The sequence below is a fragment of the Dermochelys coriacea genome, chromosome 4 (assembly GCF_009764565.3).
Source record: "Dermochelys coriacea isolate rDerCor1 chromosome 4, rDerCor1.pri.v4, whole genome shotgun sequence".
In the NCBI taxonomy this organism is placed as follows: Eukaryota; Metazoa; Chordata; order Testudines; family Dermochelyidae; genus Dermochelys; species Dermochelys coriacea.
Window position 1 is genome coordinate 11,548,894 of NC_050071.1, and position 25,310 is coordinate 11,574,203.

A 25,310-nucleotide genomic window follows, 5' to 3' on the forward strand; every position below is an offset into this window, starting at 1 on the left:
TAATTTGGAAGTGAAGAATCAAGTCCAAAGTGGCAAGCAATTAAGTGCTGCAATCCACAGCAATTGGCAGAGCTGTTGAGAAATCACAAACAGAAAAGGAGAACAGAAGTAAAGGGATTTCTAGTAAGGCTGGTGATTAATCACAGTTAACTCAAGTGATAAACTCAAAAAGATGAATCACAGTTTTAATCGCACTGTTAAACAATAGAATACCAACTGAAATGTATTAAATATTTCAGATGTTTGTCTACATTTTAAAAAATAAATGAATGAATAAATAAAAGCCCTGTTTTCTGAACAGCTCTAGTTGTAATGAAATTCAAATGTCTTTTGCCATTCTAGGGGGGAAAAAAAAAAAAAAAGGATAATGTATTTAAATATTCTGAGATTGTCATTTCTGGGCCTGCTGGTGGTTGGAGGCCTCTTACTTATAAATGATCTTGTTTCCAAGCTTGGCAATATAGAAACCCATTGAAAAGACAGTCTAACTCTGTTTGCATCATGCTGGAATATTGGCTTCTTCTGAAAAATAATATGGACTTTGAGATGAAGTATTTGAATTTAAAACAGTGTTTCTTTTAGTTGTAAAACTAACATAAAAACAGGGTGGAAAATGGATTGTAGTCTCTGCCAAGACATGTGATGGGGACTTATTGTATTTATTTAGATGAAATATAAGGGCTAACTGTGTAAACATAAGTCATTGTCCATCATTAAAGAGTGGTAAACAAGGTTAGAGGTTTGGTATACAGGGACACTAGTCTATTTCATACCATGGCAAACAACCATTAAAAATCCTTTTAATCTTTTTATTAAAGATTAAGAAAAGGAAAAACCGTTACAGCATTTGAAATGTAAAGGGTTAAATACGGCTTTCATTTTAACAACATCCTTTGTTCTCTTTCCCTTTAGCTGGACAGAAGGAAACACCCCCTGCTGGACAATCACTTAGCAGAGGGGTTCTCAACCTTTTTCTGAGGGCCCCCATAACATGCTATAAAAACTCCATGGCCCACCAGTACCACAACATCTGTTTTTCTGCATATAAAAGCCAGGGCCAGCGTTAGGGGGTAGCAAGCCAGGAAATTGCCCTGAGCCCTATGCCGCAGGGGTCACAGCAAAGCTAAGTTGCTCAGGTTTTGGCTTCAACCCCAGCAAGTCTAACACTGGCCCTGCTTGATGGCCCCCTAAAAACCTGCTTACAGCCCCCCACTCCAGGGTACCCCTGGTTGAGAACCACTGACTTAGAGGACAATAACTGTCCTTATAATAAAAAGAGAAGTTAGTTGAAATGAGCAGGAGCTGCTGCTGTTAAAATCCAATCCTGTTTCATCCCAGGTGGAGTTTGGGATTCAGCTGGAACTGGTAGGGGTGATGTCATCTGGATCCTTCTCTCTGCGCCTGATCAGGACATCTCTAAGGATTGGGATGATAAAGGTTTGAGGTCCCAGGAAACAGTGGGGATAGCAGCCATGATGGTGAAACTTGTTCTAGTAGCTTCTCTTTCTCCCCAAAGGGGGTGATGGGTGGATTAGCCCATCCCCTTATTATTTTGTCCACCAATTAAGCCTAATTTTCAACACATCAATTTTGGCTCATTAATTTTCAGTCCCATGTTGTTCTTGTTTACCAGGCATGATCCTAAGACAGTCCTTGTTATATCAGGAGGTCTTTTTATCTGGACTAATTCAGTATTTGCCTCCCTTTCATACCTTTTCCCATCAGCATTTGTTATCACTTTCATATATTATTTTACAGTTGAGCTCACAGGGTAGATTTGTAAATCCAATTACTACAATAGACTGCTGTCTGTCCCTAATTTATATTGTTCCTCAAGACGATGGCCATTATCAGCAGCACATTCAGAAATGTCAATCATAGTACAATCCTTAGACCTAAATTTTCAAAATTGGGTGCCCAAAGTTAGGCTGTTAAATAGTGATTCAGCTAAGCATTAAAACCCAGGATTAAATCCCTACCTATTCAGCAAAGCCCTTAAATGCATGCTAAACTTTATGTGCTTAAATCCGATTAAATTAATGTGATTTAAACAAGTGCTGAATAGGATATGTGATACAGCAGGGCCACGGTGCAGTGGGAGAGGGGAGATGTATATGCCCTAGGCTAATTAAGGAGTGGTTTCCTATAGACTAGGGAAGGTTACTACAGGTTAATTGGAGCACCTGTAGTCAATTAAGACTCTGTCAGGAACCTAATAACCCCTGCTCCCCTCCCCTCCTGGCAGACAGGGTGGAGTGAGGAAGGAGAGAAGACTGGAGGTGTGTTGCTGACAAGTGAAAGACCAGAGAAAGGGAGATTCTGCCCCAGTGTCAAGGATGGAGGGTATCCCTACCCAAGGGGGCAGAAGGTAAAAAACCTGCTGGGGCTCAGAGTGAGAAATAAACCCAGACCCCTTCCCTTCTCTACAAGTTTCCTAGGCCACTAGTGGGGCACTTGGTGCCTCAAGAGCAGGGGCAAGGGGTGGTGTACTAGCCCTTCTGCCAAGAAAAGTATGCTGGAAGGGCTAGGACATCACCTCACCATACCTTTTGTCACAGATAGAATTGCTGAATGGATACCTGAGAGTCATACTTAAGGAACCTAAATAAAAGTGGCCTGATTTTTCTCAAGTTCCCATTGACTTTGCTGGATGTAGTGGCAGGCTCATTATTTCTGAAACATTATTATTGATTGTTTGTATTCCTGTTGTGCTCAGGGGCCTTGTCATGGAGCAGGACCCCACTGTGCTAAACATTGTACAAACACATTGGGCCACTTTTATTTGAGGTTGTTATTTAGATGATGAACTTTTGGCCTTAATTTTCAAACACATTTCACAATACCTGTTGACAAATGCTTTTTATGTGTACAACTTTTCAACTGTTGGGCTGAACAAAATGAGTCCTGTTTCTCTTTAATGCAGGTATCCAGCTCTTCAGAAAGTGAAGGGGGAAGTTCTCTTTATTGCCTCTAGATTTGATTCAGTGGTGTTGGGTGGTTTTTTTTTTTTTTTTTTTTTTATTTGCTCATGTTCTGCTCTTTAGTTACTTCTTTGTGAGCTACAAAGATTCCTCAGCATCCACACCCAGCAGCCTGATCATATTGTTATTTGCTTGTCTCTTTGCTCTGACTGCTGTTGAGAATCAGAATTTGGCCAACCCTAAAGAAGTGAATCATTCTCACACAACCATGGAGAAGTTCAGCGTTGAATACAGATTGCACCCCCTATACAGCCGCTGCCGGCTCTAGGCTACGCAAGGTGTGATCTTTGGATGGTTCAGGCTAGCCAAGCCCTCACAACCTATCCCCTGAAATGAACAAGGGGTGGAGAGCTGCCACAGCTAGCCTGAAAATCTGCTTCAGTCCCACAGCTGGCATATGTTCAGCATAGGGCCTGTGCAACTGAGACACCGTTGCCAGGACACTAATCGCTTCCTTGCCCATACGATATGGCAAGGTGAGGTGAGCCACGCCAGGCAATAGGCCTCAGTGAGGCAAAGAACAGCTGACGAAGATGTGATTCCCAGCTCTTCTGGAGGCTTCCAGACTGATGCTTTGGGACTAAAGTTAGTTTTTGAAAATTTGTTTTGACCAAACCCCATTTCTGAAAATTTTCAGAAGTCAATGTTTTTGACAAAATGTTTTGCTTCTCTCTTCCACAAAAATTTGAAACAAATTTTAAAAGGAGACCTTAAAATGTTTTTGTTTTGAAATTGTGGAAAATGCTTTCTCTGTGGCTTTTACCCACCCCAGACACTGGAAAAACTAAACATTTTATTTTCATATTAAAAACTGAAAATGTCCATTCTTTTTGAGGTGGGGACCTTTCCTCCTGGATTATTATTTTATTTCTATTTTGTGGCTGGCTCTCTTTCTGTGTGAGCTTGGTCTAGTCATTTAATTGCTCGCTGCCTCAGTTTCCCAAGGAACAGGGATATTAGTACTGCTCTACCTCACAGGGGCGTTCTGAGGATGAGTTCAGCGGTGGGATGGGGTGCTCAGATAGTAGGGTGATGGCCTTATAAGTAGCATTGCTCTCTGTGTAGCTGAAGATCATCCTTGACCTTCAGAAGTGATCCCGCAATAAATCACTGCCATATTTGTGACAACAATGTCAAATGCAGAAAGGATTTTCACCCATCAAACATGCTATGACCAGATACCTTGGTGAGGGGGGGCCCTATGAGAACCTAGACTGACCATACGTTCACACACAGCAACTCCTCCCTAGAGGTACAGGCCACAGACCAGTCTACCACAAGTCCGCTCTAGGGATGAAGCAGAAAGTTTATATAGGAGCAAATTGTGCAAAGCCTCTGTAGCAATTGTATCACCATGCTGCCTTCATGATGTGATGTACATCCCACATAGCCACACCCCAAAGCCATTGGTCAGCAACAGCAAACCCACACGCCCTGAAAGTGCTGATGGGCTGTTGGCGGCAACAACAAAACCACAACGTGGGCTGTCACCCGATTTTGCCATGCGTGCCACAAGCGTGACGGTGGCATGGAGTTTCCTTTAGCTGATGGAGTGCAGACGAACAATAGAGCGGCTTCCTAGCTGTCTGTGTGCATCACGCTACATTGGAGAATTGTGTGTGCTACACCACATAGGCTAGGCTATAAGTTGCCTGGAGGCTACTGGACTCACAACTTGGAACATTTGCCCTGGACAGGCTGGACTCACCAGTCAGTCAGGAACTTGGTTTGGAGCTACATGAGGCCACACAACAGTCATTGATGGTCACAACGTCCTCCAGAGGCAACATCAGTACCGATTGGATGGCTTCTCCAAGCATGTTCCTCCTGTCCATTAACCGCATCGCTGGGTTTCCTGCCCAGTCCTGCCACATGCTACACATTGCGGGGAAATAGCATGATGTGTGCACACTTTAGAATAAGCAGGAAGCAAGCCCTCAACTTTAAACCTGCATTAGTCTGCTCAGAAGGCTAGCTGTGTGGTCGAACAGGGTCTGTTTTTGTGAGCATGGCTCCTGGCCCCCAAAGAGATGCGTGACTCCTGGGATCACATAATCAGTATAACAACAACCAGGAGTCCTTGTGGCACTTTAGAGACCAACAAATTTATTTGGGCATAAGCTTTCGTGGGCTAGAATCCACTTCATCAGATGAATGGAGTGGAAAATACAGTAGCAGGTATAAATACACAGCACGTGAAAAGATGGGAGTTGCCATATCAAGTGGGAGGTCAGTGCTAATGAGACAATTCAATTAACAGTGGGATACCAAGGGAGGAAAAATCACTTGTTATGGTAATGAGAGTGGCGCATTTCAAACAGTTGACAAGAAGGTGTGAGTAACAGTAGGGGGAAATTAGTATGGGGGAAATTAGGTTTTGTAATGCCCCATCAACACCCAGTCTTTATTCAGGCCTAATTTGATGGTGTCCAGTTGCAAATTAATTCCAGTTCTGCAGTTTCTCATTGGAGTATGGTTTTGAAAATTTTTTGTTGTTGTTGAAGAATTGCCACTTTTAGGTCTGTAATTGAGTGACCAGGGAGGTTGAAGTGTTCTCCTACTGGTTTTTTTGAATGTTATTCCTGATGTCAGATTTGTGTCCATTTATTCTTTTGCATAGAGACTGTCTGGTTTGATCAATGTACATGGCAGAGGGCCATTGCTGGCACATATCACATTGGTAGATATGCAGGTGAATGAGCCCCTGATGGTGTGGCTGAAGTGGGTAGGTCCTATGATGGTGTCCCTTGAATAGATATGCGGACAGAATTGGCACTGGGGTTTGTTGCAGGGTTTGGTTCCTGGGTTGGTGTTTTTGTTGTGTGGTGTGTAGTTGCTGGTGAGTATCTGCTTAAGGTTTGTGGGGAGGGGCTGTCTGTAAGCGAGGACTGGCCTGTCTCCCAAGGTCTGTGAGAGTGAGGGATCATCCTTCAGGATAGATCCTTGATGATGCGCTGGGGAGGTTTTAGGTGGGGACTGTAGATGACAGCTAGTGGCATTCTGTTACTTTCTGTGTTGGGCCTGTCTTGTAGTAGGTGACTTCAGACTCCATCATGAAACTGCAAAACTGGAATTAATTTGCAAACTGGACACCATCAAATTAGGCCTGAATAAAAACTGGGAGTGAATGGGTCATTACAAAACCTAATTTTCCCCTACTGTTAGTAACACCTTCTTGTCAACTGTTTGAAATGGACCACTCTCATTACCACTACAAAAGTGATTTTTCCCCCCTCCCTTGGTATCCTACTGTTGTTTGAATTGTCTCATTAGCACTGACCTCCCACTTGATATGGCAACTCCCATCTTTTCATGTGCTGTGTATTTATACCTGCTACTGTATTTTCAACTCCATGCACCTGATGAAGTGGGTTCTAGCCCACGAAAGCTTATGCCAAAATAAATTTGTTGGTCTCTAAGGTGCCACAAGGACTCCTCGTTGTTTTTGCTGACACAGACTAACATGGTTACTGCTTTGAAACCAATATAATAATGTTACCCACATCAGGTCACCTCCCTCATCATCTCAGCTGGCTCTTAGCGGACACTGATTCACACCAGGAGAGCTGCTGCTTGCTAATGGAGAGGACCAGGAACATACCTGTAGGATGCCATTTGTGACTCTCTGAACATGCAGCACTCAGGACACAATTTTTGTCCTATGGGCATGTATAGGACCAGGACTAACTTTGTTGTCTAATCTAATCCAGGTGCAGGGATGGGTGAACTGGTTCAGAGGTTTGCAAAAAAAAAAAAAAAAGCCCCATCCTGCCAAACATTCACCTTTTGAGGTTCTGAAATATTTCCTATCTCTTTCTCTGGTGCCATTTAGAAATATCCATTTTGCCAGTGATGGCCCCTATAAAGATCTGGAAGCGCTAGCTAGCTGTTTGGCTTCTCTGCCAAATGAAGTCTACAACTAGGAATGGGCAAGATAGATCCCATTTGGGGGGCAGGGTTAGTGAAGGAAACTGAGGGATGAGGTTACTTGGAAGTGGTGGTTGCAGTTATTCAGGGGGCTTCAGTGGAGTTTTGCATAAGCATCCTACTTTGTGGATGTTTCTCTGAAAGTGTTGTTTACTCCTCATAACATAAGAACTGGGGGCACTGAATGAAATTAATAGGCAGCAGGTTTAAAACAAAAGGAAGTATTTTTTTTTTTTTCCCCACACAACGCACCATCAACCTGTGGAATTCCTTGCCAGAGGATGTTGTGAAGGCCAAGATATAACAGGGTTCAAAAAAACTAGATAAGTTCAGAGGATTGGTCCATCAATGGCTAATAGCCAGGATGGTCAGGGACTGAACTCTATAATTGCCCTGTTCTGTTCATTCACTATGAAGCATCTAGCCCAGACCACTATCAGAAGACAGGATCCTGGGCTAGATGGACCACTGGTCTGACCCAGTATGGTTAACCAAGAACAGCCAATCTTCAACTCTGAACTGTGCCCATCCCTAACGAACCTGCTCCAGTTCTGCCTATGCAATCATGAGTCATTGTCGTTTTATGCTTACTCATACATTTATTGTTGGGGTAACTCTTCATTAGGATAATGACTCATTCTTTTCCCACCCACCTGGCTGCATACCTGGAATGCTAGTGCCTTCTGTTATTCATATATTGGCTTTCGTGCTTGCCCCTGTTTTTCTTTTCTTTACAGTACCTTGAAATCCAAACCCAGCTACTCTAGAAAAGCTCACCAAACACTCTCAACAATGGCTTCCACTGGGAGTGTTCAATAAGGGTGACCAGGGTTGTGGTTTATGGCACTTTCCCTGCACACTGTGATGAAATTGTTCTGATTTTTTACTTTTCCTTTTCTTTATCTTGCATGTCATTAGGTAGCAGCGGCTAGAGAATTTGAGGGGGGAAATGGGGAATCTGGTATATTTTTGTGCTGTCTGGTTATTTATTTAGTAGTATTAGGTTTTAGGGGTTTTTTAAAATGTACTTTTAAATATTTGTCCAAGATCCCTAGACTGTTTGGCTAGCTTTTATTATTATATTGTAAATGGAGTGTATGGCTAAAACTCCCAGCTACTATGGGCCAGATTCTGATCCCTTTACTCATGCTGAGATGATAGATGGTGGCACAGTAGATGAACTGCTTTAATCTTGCAGCCAGTGGCGTGCAGGTCACCAATGGGAATCGGCCCGCAAAGTGATTCAAAGAGTTATCTTGATTCCCATGGGCCTACTCACTGAGTAACAGCTCTACTCACTATGAGTAAGGCTATGATTTCCCTCTAGGGCTATAACATGCCCCTCTTCTACAGTGCGTGGAAGGGAGCAGAACCCAGCTGATCCAAGTTAGGGGTGGGTGGAAGTAGGTAGCAAGAACTCTGTGGTACAGCCTTCCCTCCCATGGTGAGACCACAGAAGCTCCATGGACCAGAGCAACAGCCACTGTCTGGGCCTTGCCCCTCTTTAGCCAAGCGGATAACTGAGAGAGAACGCTGCTCCATACCACGTTAGCTCTCACGCCTGCCTGCAGCCGATCAGCGAGGGAGGTGTGTGCGCAGGTCTGGTGTGGAAATGGCGGCTGCTGTATGGGTCCCTGGAGCTCCAGGTCAGCCATCGCCACAGGGGGGTTCACTCTCTTTCTCTGGGGAAGCGGCTTCCCTCCTCCCACAGAGCCCCAGGACCTGCAGGATGTGTAGGCCTCCCCACTCCAAACACTTCCCTCCTGAGTGGGAGAAGCAGGATGGATAGCTTAGAAATGCAGTAACTGCCTCTCAGACTCCCATTCCCAGCTTGTCTGTAAGTGGCAGTGTGCTAAGCAGTGCAGACCTCCACAAAAGCATCACCTAGACCCTAATGAGGTCACCTGGCCTTGCCAACTCTTATGAGTTTTGCAATATTTGGCATGGTTTTTAAATCCCCAGCTTTCATTTTAAAATAACATATTTGAGCTCTTATGGCTGCAGAGAAAAGCTTGTGAATGTGACCCGAGTGGACCCCAAGAGCTCAAAAGGCAATTAAAAAGTGTTGGGTTTTTTTTGTTTTAAAAAACAAAAAAATCATGATTTTTGGGGCAGTGACTCAATTTTTAAAGGCTTGGTATTGATGAGACTGAATCACCTGGCAAGTAGCTTTAGATACTTACTATTGTGACTGGTGTAGACAGGGCTCAGTGATGCAATAGACCACCTGTATTAGCCTTATAGCTCGGGGCAGTGTAGGTCCCTGGTGGGAATCCGACAGCCTGATGATGGGAAGTGTTCTACTGACTTTCTACCCAGATAACGCTGCAGTCACCAGGCTAAAGGTTTGAACCCGATGGCTCACTGCTTCAGAATGAGGGCCGACCCTTCCCCTTCCCCACCGCATGCCACACTTCTTTAAAGACCTGGTGAATAATCAGTTCAATAACTGGTGCAACTATTAAAACTTTTATATTTTAAATGAGTGGAAATGTCTCTGAGCAATTTTAGGCCCCAGTCCAGCAAAGCACTTAAGCTCATGCCTCGCTGTAAGCATTTGCCTAAATATGCTTGGCCTCCTTGCTCTGTGGGCAGGACATAATCTGCAGGAGCACTTTATCCCAGTACAGTTTATTCCCCTCTCTGTCCCATTGTGGCCACACAGACCAGTGTGCTGGGGGAAGAGACGTTCTGCAGCCCTACCCACCCATTCCTGGCTGACTTCTGCAGGAGGAGTAGCAGCAGCTGGATAGCAGCTGCTCCCTCTGCATTAAGATCTATCACGTAGTAGGCCATGCAGAGGAACAAAAGGGCCCCAGTATGCCCCTACACAATGGGACTACTCCTGCAGTAAGGCGCAGCAGGTGTAAGGGTAGCTTATTGGATCTGCTGGTTACTCAAGCTCTTTCAGTGCTCACCCCCTGACTGTTCCATCACTAACGCTCCTCACCTGGTTTCTATCCATAAGCAGCATTTTCCACAGATTGCTCTGTTTGTCTTAGAGGCTTGTGCTGATGCCTAGAACACGCACAGTATCCCAGGCAAACATCTTATATCCACCAGGAAAAGGTTCCTTCCCCACCTAGTCAAACAAGCCAGCATGTAATATTTACCCACACCTAGTGAGGAAATTAAACTTCTTTTTATTAGAGAGGTGGTTATTGGCATGTGCTCTGTTTCCCCGTGATAACCTGTGCCTGTAGCAACTTGCTTCTGAGAACAATGCCTTGAATCATGCTCTGGTTGTGTTTGCTGAAAATCTTAACATATTTTGCTAAATCTTTTGGCAGTGTTTTACTTTTCGTACCCTTAAAGTTCTATAACTCTCTCTCTCTCATGGGCTTTAGGCAGAAATTACTTAAAGTTCTCTGGCCTGTGTTATACAGGAGGTCAGACTAGGTCTTAATAAATTCCCCTTTGGCCTTAAACATCTACCTATTTATATGAAGCACTTGCTGTATGCAGAAACTATTAAACTGCGGATCACTCCCTTCACTCTAAATCTTTGATTCTACCAGTTTAGTTTAGTTGGGTTCCCAAATATTAATGAGAGAGCTGGTAAGAAAATGGAGTGTGTGTGTGTGGGTGGGTTTTTTTTCCCCTCCAACAAATTTTTGATGAAAACATTGATTTTTTTAAATTTTTGTCAGTGTTCAGTGGACAATTTTAACTTAACCCCCACATCCCACCCAATCTGCTCCCCCCGCCAGTGTTTTAGCTACTGCAAACCAAAAGTTTTCAGTCCAAACCTGATGAAAGTAAACAACAAAATTGGCCCATTTTTTTTTTTCAGGTTTCAGCCAAAACATTTTGATTTTCATTTCTTCAGTTTTCTGATGCAAAAATAAAAAAAAAATTATGAAGAAAGCAGACACTTTCTGTGAAACTGTTCATTGAGTTGAACATAGGAAAAAACAAGGAAGGAAAATTTATTGCTGACTAACAGTTTCATATTCATAAATGTGTTCATGATTTGAAACCAATCAACGGGTATTTCATACAAAAACATTTCACTCTGACTTGCTCGAGCAACATGCTTTCCACCTGTGTTCAGTTCTGATTATTTGTTATTACCGTTGTGCATCACATTAAGCCATGCTCCCATTGCTGGTAGCTATTCCCCTCAGGAGGAATAGGTGGCAGGAGTTTAACATTGCTAATAAAGACATGTCCTTAGCTTCAGGTCAGGCTTTGTCAGGCTGCCCTTTGCCTTGGGTGGTGGCTTCTGTTGTCTCCGCCTATCTTGCTACATTAAGGGGCTTAATTGATCCTTCCATTCAGCCTGAAAGATGGGTGCTTAACAGGTCTGGCCTGTGATTGTCTATAGATCAAAGGCTTGCTTGATGTAGCAGCCATTAACACTTTCCAGCATAACAAGGACCTTGCAGGAGGTATGGGAAACTCTATTGCATGACAATGGTCACAGCCCACAAATTTCCATTAATTAATTTATGCAACCTGACCTCCTCTGCTGTAATCTTCCTGGCAACACCACAGAAAAACTTGCTCCAGACAGATGCTAACATGAAGCAATTCCAACACTCAGCTACTTTGAAGTGGGGGTGGGGAACTCAGAGCCTCACAAGGCTGTCCATCCACCATGACCTCTGCTTAATTATTCAACTTAACCTTAATCAGCTTAATGGCATAACCTGTAGCTCAACTTGTGTTAGAGAATTAAACTATTAACTCTCATGGGGTATATGAAACCAGTTTATCCCTAATACGCTTTCCTGCTGCAAAACCCCCTGGTGATGTCACAAATGGAACACTGCTTTCTCCTAAACAGACTTACCCATAGAGGTGGAGACCTTTCTATTCATTTCAGCAAAAGCTTTGATCTGATGAAGACAAAGGGCCTAATTCTTATTTATACTAAGGGCACTTTACATCACTCAAGCTGTGCAAAGGGGCCTTGGAGGGTATGGCTACTCCGCATCTGCGAGTGAATATCCCAGCCCAGGTCCACAGGTTTATGATGGTGGGGCAAATACCCACTGTGGGGATAAATGGAATTTGCCACTGTGGTGTGAGGTTGTCTCATCATAAGTGAGACTCAGGCCCAAAGTTTGAAATCTACACATTTCACTCTACATGGACTTGGATTCCAGATCTCTCTGAGGACATAGGCTGTTCTCTCTACAAAGATTCTTTGGCTTGTCTCTCCTCAATCAACAACTCTTTGTCTCTGCATTTTTCTTCTGGATACTTTAGGGGCAACAAAATAGCTGTTACAGGCCTGAGTTTCAAAAGCGATTAGTGAGTTGAGGTTCCTCAGTTTTGAGGGGCCCATTTTGAGACCACGATCACATTCTGCAAATCCGACCTTAAAAGTGTCTGAAGTTGGGAGCCTGAAAACTGAGGTGCCTAAAATCAGTAGTGGCTCTGAAAATGCTAGTCTCAACTGATCCTATGCACTTTTATAGTACCTTCCATCAGAGGAGCTTTTGAAAGCCCTATCCTAGTGTTTTTTAAAGCACCAAAGGGGAGTAAGGTGCTGAATTCCTATTGAAAACCAACTGTCTACCTCTCTTCACTTCACAGGTTTTAAGTTTAAGTTAGGGTGAAGTGCTTTGTGCAAGGCCACACTGCAAGTCTACAGCAAATAGTCTAATTTGCACAACTGTGTGTTTCTGAAGTGTGCCCATAATACCTCCCAGATCACAGTGCACCCTCAAGACCATACCCATCTTGCTCTAACAAGGTATTGCTATGGGCACCCAAACTCCATATCCTCTTAAGGAGAGAACTTTTCAAATGCTCACGTCAGCCCTGCATATTTGTGATAATTTCCACCCAGCCCTTTCTACAACTGAATTTAGATAAGGTTTTTCCTGTTGGCTTTCAAGTGCCAGGCGTGCCGAAATATTGCGGGAGTGGCTATAATCATGAGGCTTTTCCCCAGCCCAGTCTTGCTGACTCTGAAGGTCTACTTGGCTTGGATGAATCAAACCTGAACTCTGCACCTGTTGAGGTTCCCCATCATTCCACTGAATGTTGCTATTTTTAAAACTCTGGGACTGTCTACATATGGGAGGATGTCCCTGGTTTCACAGTGATGTGTTCCCCTCATTGAAACTATAACTTATCTTTGATATATGGAAAGGAAGGCAGGTGTCTCTTGATCCGTGCAACAAGGGATAATACCAACCTTGGTGCATGCAACAATGGTAGTTTTAGCGAGGTAGCAAGGCCTCCTGCAAGGTGATTATGTCACAAATGACCTTCAATTGTTTCAGCTGAAAATTGCAGTGTTGCCAGCACTCTCATGCCTTAATCACAAGTCAGGTGATTTTTTTGCCCCTGCTGGAGCCAGTGTGGTGAGGTGAGAAACTCCAACCCTGTCATGAATTTCAGCCCTGCCAAGGAGAAACCCCTTTTTGATTCTTCATCCCTATTTCCCTGCCTCCCTGAAGAATAGCTAATCAAAGTTGTAAGAGGCAGGCTAAGGTCTTCCCCCAACCTGGAGCCAAATGAGTTTTGTGTGTGGGAGGGGGGATCACAATGAGTGGAACTGGAGTCAGAGAGCGCACAGTCTGCTGGAAGGACTGTTATTGAGGGGACACCAGGAACACGGGGAGTTAGGCTGGAAGCAGCTCGACCACATGGACAGAACTGTGCACAAGGTTTAATAAAACTCCGCTCGTTCAACTTAACCTGCATTCAGCACCTCTCTCTGCGAACTAAACACGGTGGCTGCATCTGAGTGGGTGTTCTCTGCAGTGCAGTAGCTGGCACATGGAGCCATGGAACTTGGTCTGAAGCCCTCCGGAGCCCTGGATTTTGCAGACCGAGCCCAGTGATGGGACCCATGGAAGGAGGAGTTCCAGCTGTAGACAGGCCTTGTTAGGATATAGATATTCAGGCCTGTCTGTAAAGGCCTAGACTCTAAGAATGTAGGTGTATGTTTATCATTTAGCTAGTAATAGAGGTATACAAGAAAGAATCTGTGTAAGGGCCTTTTCTCACTGTGACAGTCTGAGGCCCTGTTCTTAGGCCAATGCCTTTGGCTAAGCAGCAGGGGCAGTCATAAGCTGGGAAGCGACCGGTCACATTCTCATATTCCAAACTAGTCAATATGGGGCTGTTAGGCCGTTGATCCGATCTATCACCTCCAGAGAAAGGGAAGAGCCTAGAAGATGTAAAAGGAAATTTAGTCTGATAGTTTTCTGTCTGGTAAGAACTCACTTATCAATAGACACAGCTGGGAAACCCTTATGTCTTTATAGATGTAGTTGTGAAATCCTCACTTCTGTATTGTTTGTCATTATAGTTCCCACTTTGCTATTGTTTATTGGCATGGTCTCTGTCTGGTTCTGTGATTGTTTCTGTCTGCTGTATAATTAATTTTGCTGGGTGTAAACTAATTAAGGTGGTGGGATATAATTGGTTAGCTAATCATGTTACAATATGTTAGGATTGGTTAGTTAAATTTCAGTAGAATGATTGGTTAAGGTATAGATAAGAATATTATTATATAAATTAGGGGCAAACAGGAAGTAAGTTGGGATTCGAAAATAAGGAAAAAGGAACTTGGATTTAAGCTTGCTGGAAGTTCACCCCGATAAACATCGAATTGTTTGCACCTTCAGACTTCGGGTATTGTTGCTCTCTGTTCATGTGAGAAAGACCAGGGAAGTGGGAGAGTGAAGGAATAAGCTCTCTAACAGGCCTGGCCATGCAGGATGATGAAAACAGCAGGAAAGTAAAACTGTTACTTTACCTTATTGGGGAACAAGGCAGAATGGTCTGCAGCATGCTGACGCTCACCAATTCCCCAAGCCTCACAGCAGTGGGGACCTATTGCTCCTCAAAGCCATATGACACTTGTGGAGTGACACAAGGTTTTACAACAGAGACCAATTTGAAGGGGAGGGGATAGACCTCTGTTACTACTGCCTTACACACACACTGTGGCTGCTCTATGCCAGTGCTACTCAAAGTGGTGATCTGTGGACCAGTGCCAGTCCGTGAGCCATTGGCTGCCAGCCTGCGTGCACATTGGGGAAAAAAAAATTTGCTGGTCCCCCACATCAGATAGCTCGAGAAGCATTGCTCTATGCTATTTCGGAGACTGATTCCCTAATTTGGGAGAAGATGGTCTGCAGCGCTTGGGATCACCACCTGGGGGAGGAGCTGCTCTGGGAAAGTGATCTCACATTAGACAGATGCTTAGACATGGAGCATGCACCAGAAGCCTCGAGAGAGGATGAAAGCCCTGGGAGGAACCACACCCCCAGAATACATGCAATGAGATGATGACAAAGGAGAGCAAATGGCCAGAGTTCCATACCCATCGTGAGATGGATTTACTGTGGGAGACAGCATGAGCGGGTAAAGGAGAATTGCTCCGCACTAGGGCAGCGTTGTAAGGAATGTGGAACAGTGGAGCAGTGTGTGCTAGACCAGAAGACAGTCTCAGAAAGATGGAGATAGACTTGTAACAAAGGGGGATGGCACGTAAGAGCAGTAATGACATCATCACTAGCACTTTGAGTCCGACAGCATATCGCATTCAGACTGTCGGGACAGGCAAGCGATATCACCAACCTCTGTGCCTGCAGCAATGGTAATACGGAAACACCCTGTGTGATTTTTAGCTGGGTGGTGGGGCCTCCTGCGATGTGATTCCTCAGGGAGAATTGGAGTTGAACATGCCCATTACAAAGAGCAGGTGCCATCTAATAAAGTACAATGAGAGCATATTGTAGTTGAGTGGAAAATGTGACCTCGTAGTAACGAACCTGAGAAATAGGGTACCAATAGAAGTGTGTGGCAGATGGTAACAATACAACCGTGCAAGCCATGGAGCTGATCAGGGTGCAGCATCAGAATGTTATAACTGCACTGCAAGAAGTTAGAGGAAATCCCATGGGCAGAGGAGACAAAAAGCACATGGGAATGTTTTCAAAGGCAACGGGTGCCTTGAAGGAAAGCTGCGACTGGAAGTAGGCACCACAGTGGAATCTGTGTGTTTACCGTAAAGGAAAATTCCAGAAGCACTACATAATCCAGTATATGAGGAGCTCAAAAGTCTGCAAAGCCTGGGTATCCTAGCACCTACAGAGGCCAGGACAATCTGGGCAAGCAAATATGGTGGTGGTAAAGAAGCCATCTGGGAAATTACGCGTCAGCATAGATCCAAAGCCATTGAACTGGGTATTGAAAAGATGTTACTATCCACTGCCAACAATTGATGACATCTTAAAATTCTAGAGTATTAGGGTTGGAAGAGACCTCAGGAGGTCATCTAGTCCAATCCCTTGCTCAAAGCAGGCTCTGATTCTCATTTACACAAAGATGGTCTGGCAGTGTAATGGGGCATTAAAGTGGGCGTAAATTGCATCCTTCATTAACATCCATTTTGAGGTCTAGCGTAAAAGCACCTTTCTATAAATGAGAATCAGGCTGTGTTGTATTAAGAACTGTTGGAATTGCAAGCTATCACTGATCTTTCTTGCAGACTAGGGGGTTCTGCAGCAAAGTATCACAGATGCACAACTCTATCCACTTGTATTAAGTTGGCTTTCTCGGATTTAGGCAGCAGCCTGCTTTTTTCTCTTTCTGGTTTTGGGTTCTTGTGGGTTCTTCTCCTAAACTCTTAGACGTAAAGTAATGTCCTGTTACAAGCTTCTAGTTTTTATCTACGCTGCTTATAGGCTGTAAAAAGAACACCGACCTCTCTAGAGTCCGCTGCTCCTGACTGGAGCAGCACTTCAGCTCCTCTTGTCAAAACAATTCTTGCTGTCAGAGTAAATCTGCCAATTTTCAAGGAAAATCCACTTTTCTAGTCAAAATGAAAAACCAGCAAGAGTGGAGGTGGTTGTTAGGGCTGGTGAAATCTTTCAAATTTCAACATTTTGATGAGAATTTTAATTGAAATTTCAAATTTCATGAAAAAATTTGGACTAGATTTTTTTTTTTTTTTTTTTTTTTTTACAAGAAAGGGTTTTGGCCAGCTCTGGGGTGGGTGGTTGTTTTTCAAATTATGAAATATCCACAAGAGATCTCATTTGCCATTTCAAATTCCGGTAAAGGAAAAAATTTGCCTTAAATATTTCAGTATTTTCCCCCCTTGTGTGTTTTTTACCAGTTTCAGTTTGGGTGAAACCTGGTCACAACATTAACTGTGGAGCTATGCACATGGCTCCATAATAATTGGAAACATCAGTTCAGCTGGATCTCAATTCAAGCATGCATCCCTATTGAGGAAAGCATTCAAGGATGTGCTGAAATTCCTTTAAACACCTGTTTAAACAGGTGTTTATATGTTTTTCCTGAATACAGATGGACTTATGCACATGCTTTCCTGAATAGCACTGCATTTATGCACGGCTAGTCCTTTCCTGAATAGCAATGGACTTAAGCACATGGGGAAGAACTTTTCTGAATTGGGACCCTGGCATTTTCATTAGTTGTGCCTAATTATTCTTGAGGACAAGAGACAGCTATTGAAGTCTACCACAGTTAGTGGTAGTTAGTTAAATCATGATAGCTTGGAATCCTTGTCTCTTTCAAGCTTTTAATCGCATGCGTGTGCGTGTGTGTGTGAGAGGAAAAAAATAGGTATGTTTTCATTTGAATCCTGCTCACAGAAAATCAGGTCAGTGAACTATATGGCCATCTTTTCAAAAGTCTAGAAATCTCTGATGAAATTCTGGCCCTATGGAAGTTAGGATTTCATAGATTCATAGATACTAAGGTCAGAAGGGACCATTCTGATCATCTAGTCCGACCTCCTGCACAGCGCAGGCCACAGAATCTCACCCACCCACTCCTATGAAAAACTTCACCTATGTCTGAGCTATTGAAGTCCTTAAATCATGGTTTAAAGACTTCAAGGAGCAGAGAAGCCTCCCTCAAGTCACCCATGCCCCATGCTACAGAGGAAGGCGAAAAACCTCCAGGGCCTCTCCAATCTGCCCTGGAGGAAAATTCCTTCCCGACCCCAAATATGGCAATCAGCTAAACTCTGAGCATATGGGCAAGATTCACCAGCCAGATACTATAGAAAATTCTTTCCTGGGTAACTCAGATCCCATCCATCTAATATCCCATCTCAGGGGATTAGTCCTATTTACCCTGAATATTTAAAGATCAATTACTTACCAAAATCCCATTATCCCATCATACCATCTCCTCCATAAACTTATCAAGTAGAATCTTAAAACCAGATAGATCTTTTGCCCCCACTGCTTCCCTTGGAAGGCTATTCCAAAACTTCACTCCTCTGATGGTTAAAAACCTTCATCTGATTTCAAGTCTAAACTTCCTGGTGGCCAGTTTATACCCATTTGTTCTTGTGTCCACATTGGTGCTGAGCTGAAATAATTCCTCTCCCTCTCCTGTATTTATCCCTCTGATATATTTATAGAGAGCAATCATATCTCCCCTCAACCTTCTTTTAGTTAGGCTAAACAAGCCAAGCTCCTTAATTCTCCTTTCATAAGACAAGTTTTCCATTCCTCGGATCATCCTAGTAGCCCTTCTCTGTACCTGCTCCAGTTTGAATTCATCCTTTTTAAACATGGGAGACCAGAACTGCACACAGTATTCTAGGTGAGGTCTCACCAGTGCCTTGTATAATGGTACTAAAACCTCCTTATCCCTACTGGAAATGCCTCTCCTGATGCATCCCAAAACCGCATTAGCTTTTTTCACAGCCATATCACATTGGCAGCTCATATTCATCCTATGATCAACCAATACTCCAAGGTCCTTCTCCTCTTCCGTTACTTCTAATTGATGCGTCCCCAACTTATAACTAAAATTCTTGTTATTAATCCCTAAATGCATAACCTTACACTTCTCACTATTAAATTTCATCCTATTACTATTACTCCAGTTTACAAGGTCATCCAGATCCTCCTGTATAATATCCCGATCCTTCTCTGAATTGGCAATACCTCCCAGCTTTGTATCATCTGCAAACTTTATTAGCACACTCCCACTTTTTGTGCCAAGGTCAGCAATAAAAAGATTAAATAAGATTGGTCCCAAAACCGATCCCTGAGGAACTCCACTGGTAACCTCCCTCCAACCTGACAGTTCGCCTTTCAGTAGGACCCGTTGCAGTCTCCCCTTTAACCAATTCCTTATCCACCTTTTGATGTTCATATTGATCCCCATCTTTTCCAATTTAACTAATAATTCCCCATGTGGCACGGTATCAAATGCCTTACTGAAATCTAGGTAAATTAGATCCACTGCATTTCCTTTATCTAAAAAATCTGTTACTTTTTCAAAAAAGGAGATTAGGTTGGTTTGGCACGATCTACCTTTTGTAAAACCATGTTGTATTTTGTCCCATTTACCATTGACTTCAATGTCCTTAACTAATTTCTCCTTCAAAATTTTTTCCATGACCTTGCATACTACAGACGTCAAACTAACTGGCCTGTAGTTACCCGGTCACTATTTCAATCTTGGCTTTGTCTTTTTGCTGTCTGAAAAATCTGTCTGCAAACTTGTCAGAACCGAGCCATTTTTCTTTCTGCCCAGCACAACAAAGGAATGTACATTTGCTTCTAGCCTTACACTGTTTTGTAACTTTTTGTAGCTTCTGCCACTGCCGAATGACATGCAACAGTCGATCAGATCCATAAGTGGCATGCTGTTCTCACGTAGGACATAGCAAGTCTGCTGGGAGATAAAGAGCATTTCAGCTTGCATCCCCTCTATGTCTGATAAAATCCTCACCTCTCCATAGTTCAAACAGAAAAACTGTGTTTTCTCTTGTGCTAAAGCTGCTGCATCGTCCTGCAGTGTCTAGAAGCTAAAGAATTATTCTCACATTCACTAGTAAGCAGGCAATTCTGTGTGGATCCAGCCATGATTTTGCAAAGTGCTTGGCAAACATTTTAATTAAAGAAGCATCACCACAGCCCCTTGAGGTAGATAAGTCTCATCCCACCCCAGCGAGGTCAGTGATTTCTACTGGCAATTAGGTTCCGAATGAACCTTTGAAAATCTCCCCTTTGATCCCCCTGTAACATAGGGGCAACCATGCTTCTTTTTGCCGATTTAGACTGTCGACTCTTCAGGCAATGGCCATCTCCGTATAGGCGTAGATACAGCACCTTGGACATTGGGGTCCTGATCTGTTATGGCTTCTTAGCGCTACCAAACCATACAGTCCAGGCAGCTGGTGGAGAGGGGATAACACCCTAAACAGGCAAGGAATTTGCTGCAAGGGAGATAAAAACTAAGTCCTCCGAGTAGAGAGAAGGCTATTGATGAGTCAGCCAGCCCTGGGAGAGCCATCAAGCCAGAGGGCTGACAGTGCAATGTTTCATTTTTCATACTGTAATAAATATATCCACCAATTGATCTGCTTGGACTAACCTATTTTGATTTCCTCTCTTGAGAAAGCAGGGAAATATTTCAGAAAGACCCTATGAATGGTTTTGTCAGGCTCATATTCCCGCTCTGTTATCCCATCCCTACCAGCTCCCATGCTAGCAGGACAGCTTGTGCTGCAGGGAAAAGGTTCTTTTAGACTGCTTGGGCTCGGGGCCACGTTTTTCATAAGTGGCTAGTGATTTTGGATTTGGATTTTCATAAGTGGCTAGTGATTTCTCATTTTTGAGTGCTTAACTTGAGGCGCTTTAAACAGGCCTGAGTTCCAGAAACTGTTCAGAAAGGCTGCCAACATTGTCTTTCAAAAATAAGAGATTTTTTTTTTCTTCGTACCCTTGCCCCACCCCTTCTCCCGATATTATTAATATTAATTAATAAGCAACACTCACCCACATTTGCCAGAGGTATTTCCTGCTGCTTTTAGCAGCACTTGGCAACTCCTGATCTTGTACAGAGATGGAAAAAATAAGGGACGTCCCTTGTAATAAGCGACTGTTGTCAACACTACCAGTTGGGCTCTCAAAATCTCTGGTCACTCTTCAAAATCAGGATCATAGGAATTGCCTGCGAGATTGGACCTGGGATCTGTCTGGTCCAGCTTTCTGTCTCCAGCAGAGGTTAACATCAGGCCAGGTACAAGAAACTCCACCCTCATCCATCCCCCTACTGTGGGTGTTGAATCTGAAGGGTCATATAAACTAACATTCAAACAAATTTAAAAACTGCTTGAAAGTGATGGAAACAAATCCAACTTTTAAGGATGGCAGTGACCACACAAATGCTCCATTTCTGGTAAACAAAGACAAAGCAATGCCACAATGCTGTTTTACTTACATAGTTCAACTTTTTTTTTTTTTTAAAAAGGGTTTGATTCTGTCTCAGCTTTTCCTCACAAGCATTAGCATCTTTGTGAGAGGCCATTCACTCTGCACAAGCCCTGAGCCGGTTAAAGTGGGCCAGAAGGGGCCAATTAGCCTTATATCTGCACCTCGAGGGGTGCCAGCTCCTGGTAAGGCCTATTGGCAATCAAGCTCTGTGAGGGGGGCAGCTGGAACAGGATTAGAAAGCCAATAAGTGAGAGCTGGAATAGGCTGCAGGGAAGAGACCTGAAGTCACTTCCTAGGGAGAAAGGGAGTTAGTCAGGGACAAGGGTGGGGAGTCCAGAAGTCCTGGATTCATGGACTATGGAGTCTGGCAAGAGGCCAAGAGGAGTGAAGTATCTCGAGGGAGCAGAGGAAGCTCTGTTGGTAATCCCAGAGATATCCAGGAGGTAGAGAGGTAGGGTAGGAAGGAGCCCATGGAAACTGAGACTGAGCAGATCTGGATGGCTAGTCATAGGGTCCCTGGGCTGGAACCTGGCATTATTGATGGACCCAAGTTCCCATACAAGCCCCTGGTAAATGGCACAGGATCTAGTGGTGGAATGGAAGACTCTCTGGACAGCTTGTCTGGGGGGATTTTAGGACCATGGCAGGGGAGGACTGTGTAGTTACTTAGCTGGAGGACTGAGTCACACAGAGGGATCGCTGCAAGTTGCCAAGAGAAAAGAGGGCCCACAACACAACCAACTGATGAGGGGGCTGTGATGTTGCACCCCATAATGCTTTATAGAAATATGCTTATGAGTGTAAATATGACATAACTGGAATGTTTTATGCTAGATATGCCATGTAACATATCTTTGCAAAGGTTATGAACTAATGAATATATTCATCCTATTTGTATGCATGTATCATTTTTATATCTGAAGTTATGAGTGTTGGTTCATTGCTTGTATTTAAAGTGTTTGCTATAGGAAGCACATAAGGCAGATTTGGTCAACATAGTGTGAAGGGGTTATTCAAGTAATTGGGAGTACTTAGCTAACAATGGACCTTGGGAGACTCCAATCAACATCTGAGCTTTCCTGGGAATGTTCAAACTAACATGTAAACAATGGTGTCGGCCTGAAAAAAGCTGAATCATTCATAGACATGTGACTTGCCCAGGTGGCTAGAGACCCAATCTTGTGGCTGTGATGACCCTGTATAAGGCCCTGGAAACCCCTGCATTGTGGTCTTCAGCTGTCTCAGAAGATAGCCTCTCTACCCCAAAGAGATGCCTTAAAGAAACTGGAATAAACTACGTACAGTAACTACGGGGGTGTGAGTATTGCTGGACCGAGCCTAGGAGGAAGTCTAGTCTGTAAAAGAAGCTTATTGGAACATCTCTGAGGATGAGATTTACCTGCATTTAGTTTCCTACTGTATTAAGCTTAGACTTGTGTATTTTTTTATTTTATTTTGCTTGGTAACTTACTTCGTTCTGTCTGTTATTGGTTGGAACCACTTAAATCCTACTCTTTGTATTTAATCACTTTTTACTTATTAACCAAGAGCAAGTAATTTAATTCTTGGGGGAGCAAATGGCTGTGCATATCTCTCTATCAGTGTTATAGAGGGTAAACAATTCATGAGTTTACCCTGTATAAGCTTTATACAGAGTAAAACAGATTTATTTGGAGCTGGGTATCTGGGTGCTAGAGACAGGAGCACTTTCTGAGCCATTTTCAGTTAAGCCTGCAGCTTTTGGGGCATGTGGTTCAGACCTGGGCCTGTGTTTGTAGCAGGCTAGCGTGTTTGGCTCAACAAGGCAGAGTACTGAAGACCCAGTCTGGCAGGGAAAATGGGCTCAGAGGTAGTCCCAGCACATCAGGTGGCAGTTCCAAAGCTGTCTCTGTGACCCAACCCGTCACAGGGATAAAAGCGAATTCCCAGACCTACCCACCAGACTGCACCACTGCAGCAAGGGGAGCCCTTACAGCCCTCCACAGAAGTGCTGGGGTGCTACATGTGCAGCAAGTATGAATCTATACAGTGCAAGTGGCATATAATGCTCTAATTTGAGAGCCTCCCATTCTTGGCATCGCTTTCTGAGTTGTATTTCAGAAGAAGCAAATTACAGCAAGTGATGAGTCAGGATTTAGCACCCAGTCAGCATTCCGGATCCTTACAATAATGGGGAAACCATCATGAGAGGAGAGAACATGTCAGCATTTTTTTTTTAAACGGGGTAATTTAACTTGTGCCAACAAGCTGTAGCCAGCTAAGAATCTAACTCCTGGTCCTTCCAACAGAAGCCAGGGCTGCTTTTTTGCCTGGTTTTCCCATCTTCCTACAAGCAGGTAAAGTGTTAGCAGGGATGTACCCCTCGCCTTTTCGGTCTCCACAAGGCAAAAGTGCTACTCTGTGAGTGGGGTTTTCCAAATTGTTCAGCTGTGGTCTAACTCTTTCCCCCCAGTTACTTGAAGGGAGGCTTATCATTGGTTTCAATGGGAGCAGAGTTTGGCCAATGCTGGGCCCTCGGGAAAATCCCCACCCCATTTGTTTCAATCAATACTAAAATCCAGGAGTACAATTGACCCCTGGGGAAGAGTTGTGCCACTAAGCCCAGTCTGGGGGATTTATGAGGGCGAGTGCTGGTGCTCTGCCTGTGAGTGAATTTCACGGTTAGCTCAATAACGCACAGGCTGACTCCTGCACCACTTTGGGCTCCTCCTTTACTTGACGGACCTTTTGTAAAAGACAGAATTGTATTGGCTACGAGGAGCTGATTGCAGGGCCTGATGCCTAGGGCAGCCTTTTGACTTATGGAAGCAAGTAACCTAATGGGACTGTGGATTCGTCTTAAGGGGAGCTGTTACTCCAGTAATCTATCTATGTATCGTAGATATGTATCTGGCTTCCATTACCGTAGTATCTGAGCACTTCAGTCTTTAATGCATTTATCCTCACAACCCCTGTGAGGTAGGGAAGAGTTATTGTACCCCTTGTACAAACGAGGAACTGAGGCACAGAAAGACTAAGAGTGTGTCTACACAGCAACTAGACACCCATGGCTGGCTCGGGCTACGGGGCTGTTCCATTGCTGTGTAGACTTCCAGGCTCAGCCTGGAGCCTGGGCTCTGAGACCCTGTGGGGTGGGTGACACAGCCCCGTGAGCCCAAGTCAGCTGGCATGGGCCAGTTGTGAGTTTATCTTTGCTGTGTTGACATACCCTTTGAGTAAAAATTTTCAAAAGCACCTCATTCCCCTTGAAAGTCTTTTGAAAATGGGTCTTAAGGTCCAGATCGGAGTTAGGCTCCTAAATACCTTTGAGGAGCTGGATCTAGACTCCTAAGTCACTTTAGTGCTTTTGAAAATTGTACCCTAAGTCAATGGTTCTTAAAGCCGGTCCGCCGCTTGTTCAGGGAAAGCCCCTTGTGGGCCGGACCGGTTTGTTTACCTGCCCCATCCGCAGGTTTGGCTGATCGCGGCTCCCACTGGCCGCGGCTCGCCGCTCCAGGCCAATGGGGGCTGCAGGAAGGGCGACCAGCACATCCCTTGGACCACGCTGCTTCCCACAGCCCCCATTGTCCTGGAGTGGCGAACCGTGGCCAGTGGGATCCACGATCAGCTAAACCTGCGGACGCGGCAGGTAAACAAACCGGTCTGGCCCGCCAGGGGCTTTCCCTGAACAAGTGGTGGACCGGCTTTGAGAACCACTGCCATAAGTCACTTGGCTGAGGTCAGGCAGGAAGTCTGCCATCGAGTATAGAACTAAATTCTGAATTCCAGGCTAGTGTTCTAGCCACTGGACAATCCTTCCAGCAAGGCTGGGGCTTGCTCTTGGAGCCTTGGGAGGTTAGGACAAAGCTCAGTTGTGGAGTGTGGCCAGTTGCTCTGCTCTGTAATTGTAGCAACATCTCTCACCTCAAAGCACTTCACAGACCTGAATTAAAATGCCTCTGTGAGGCATTATAATGACGTTCACCATAAAGCATTCTGCTATCAAAGAGCATTTGAGAATGCAGTTTCATCATGGCAAAGCCCAGTGTTAATTACGGGTGACATTGCCAAGGACTGGAGCGGTGAAAATGGTTTCTGTGGAATGCAAACACCCAAGTATTTTGAATGGCCAACGGGGTCTGGAACTATAGTTTGTGTCCGATGCATCAGAGCATGGTTGTGGTTTTCCCATTAAAAGTGATAAAGTTATTTCATCCAGTGAAGTCTAAGCATGCTT

At 44.1% G+C, this 25,310-nt stretch overlaps 1 long non-coding RNA gene across 1 annotated transcript in view; it reads left to right on the forward strand.

The window, feature by feature from the left end:
• Positions 1–2,247: 2,247 nt before the first annotated feature.
• The window catches only part of LOC119854962, a 72,570-nt gene continuing 49,507 nt past the window's right edge, over positions 2,248–25,310 (forward strand). The window contains exon 1 of the long non-coding RNA XR_005292708.2: positions 2,248–2,368. This is a non-coding gene — a long non-coding RNA (uncharacterized LOC119854962). The remainder of the gene's footprint in view (positions 2,369–25,310) is intronic.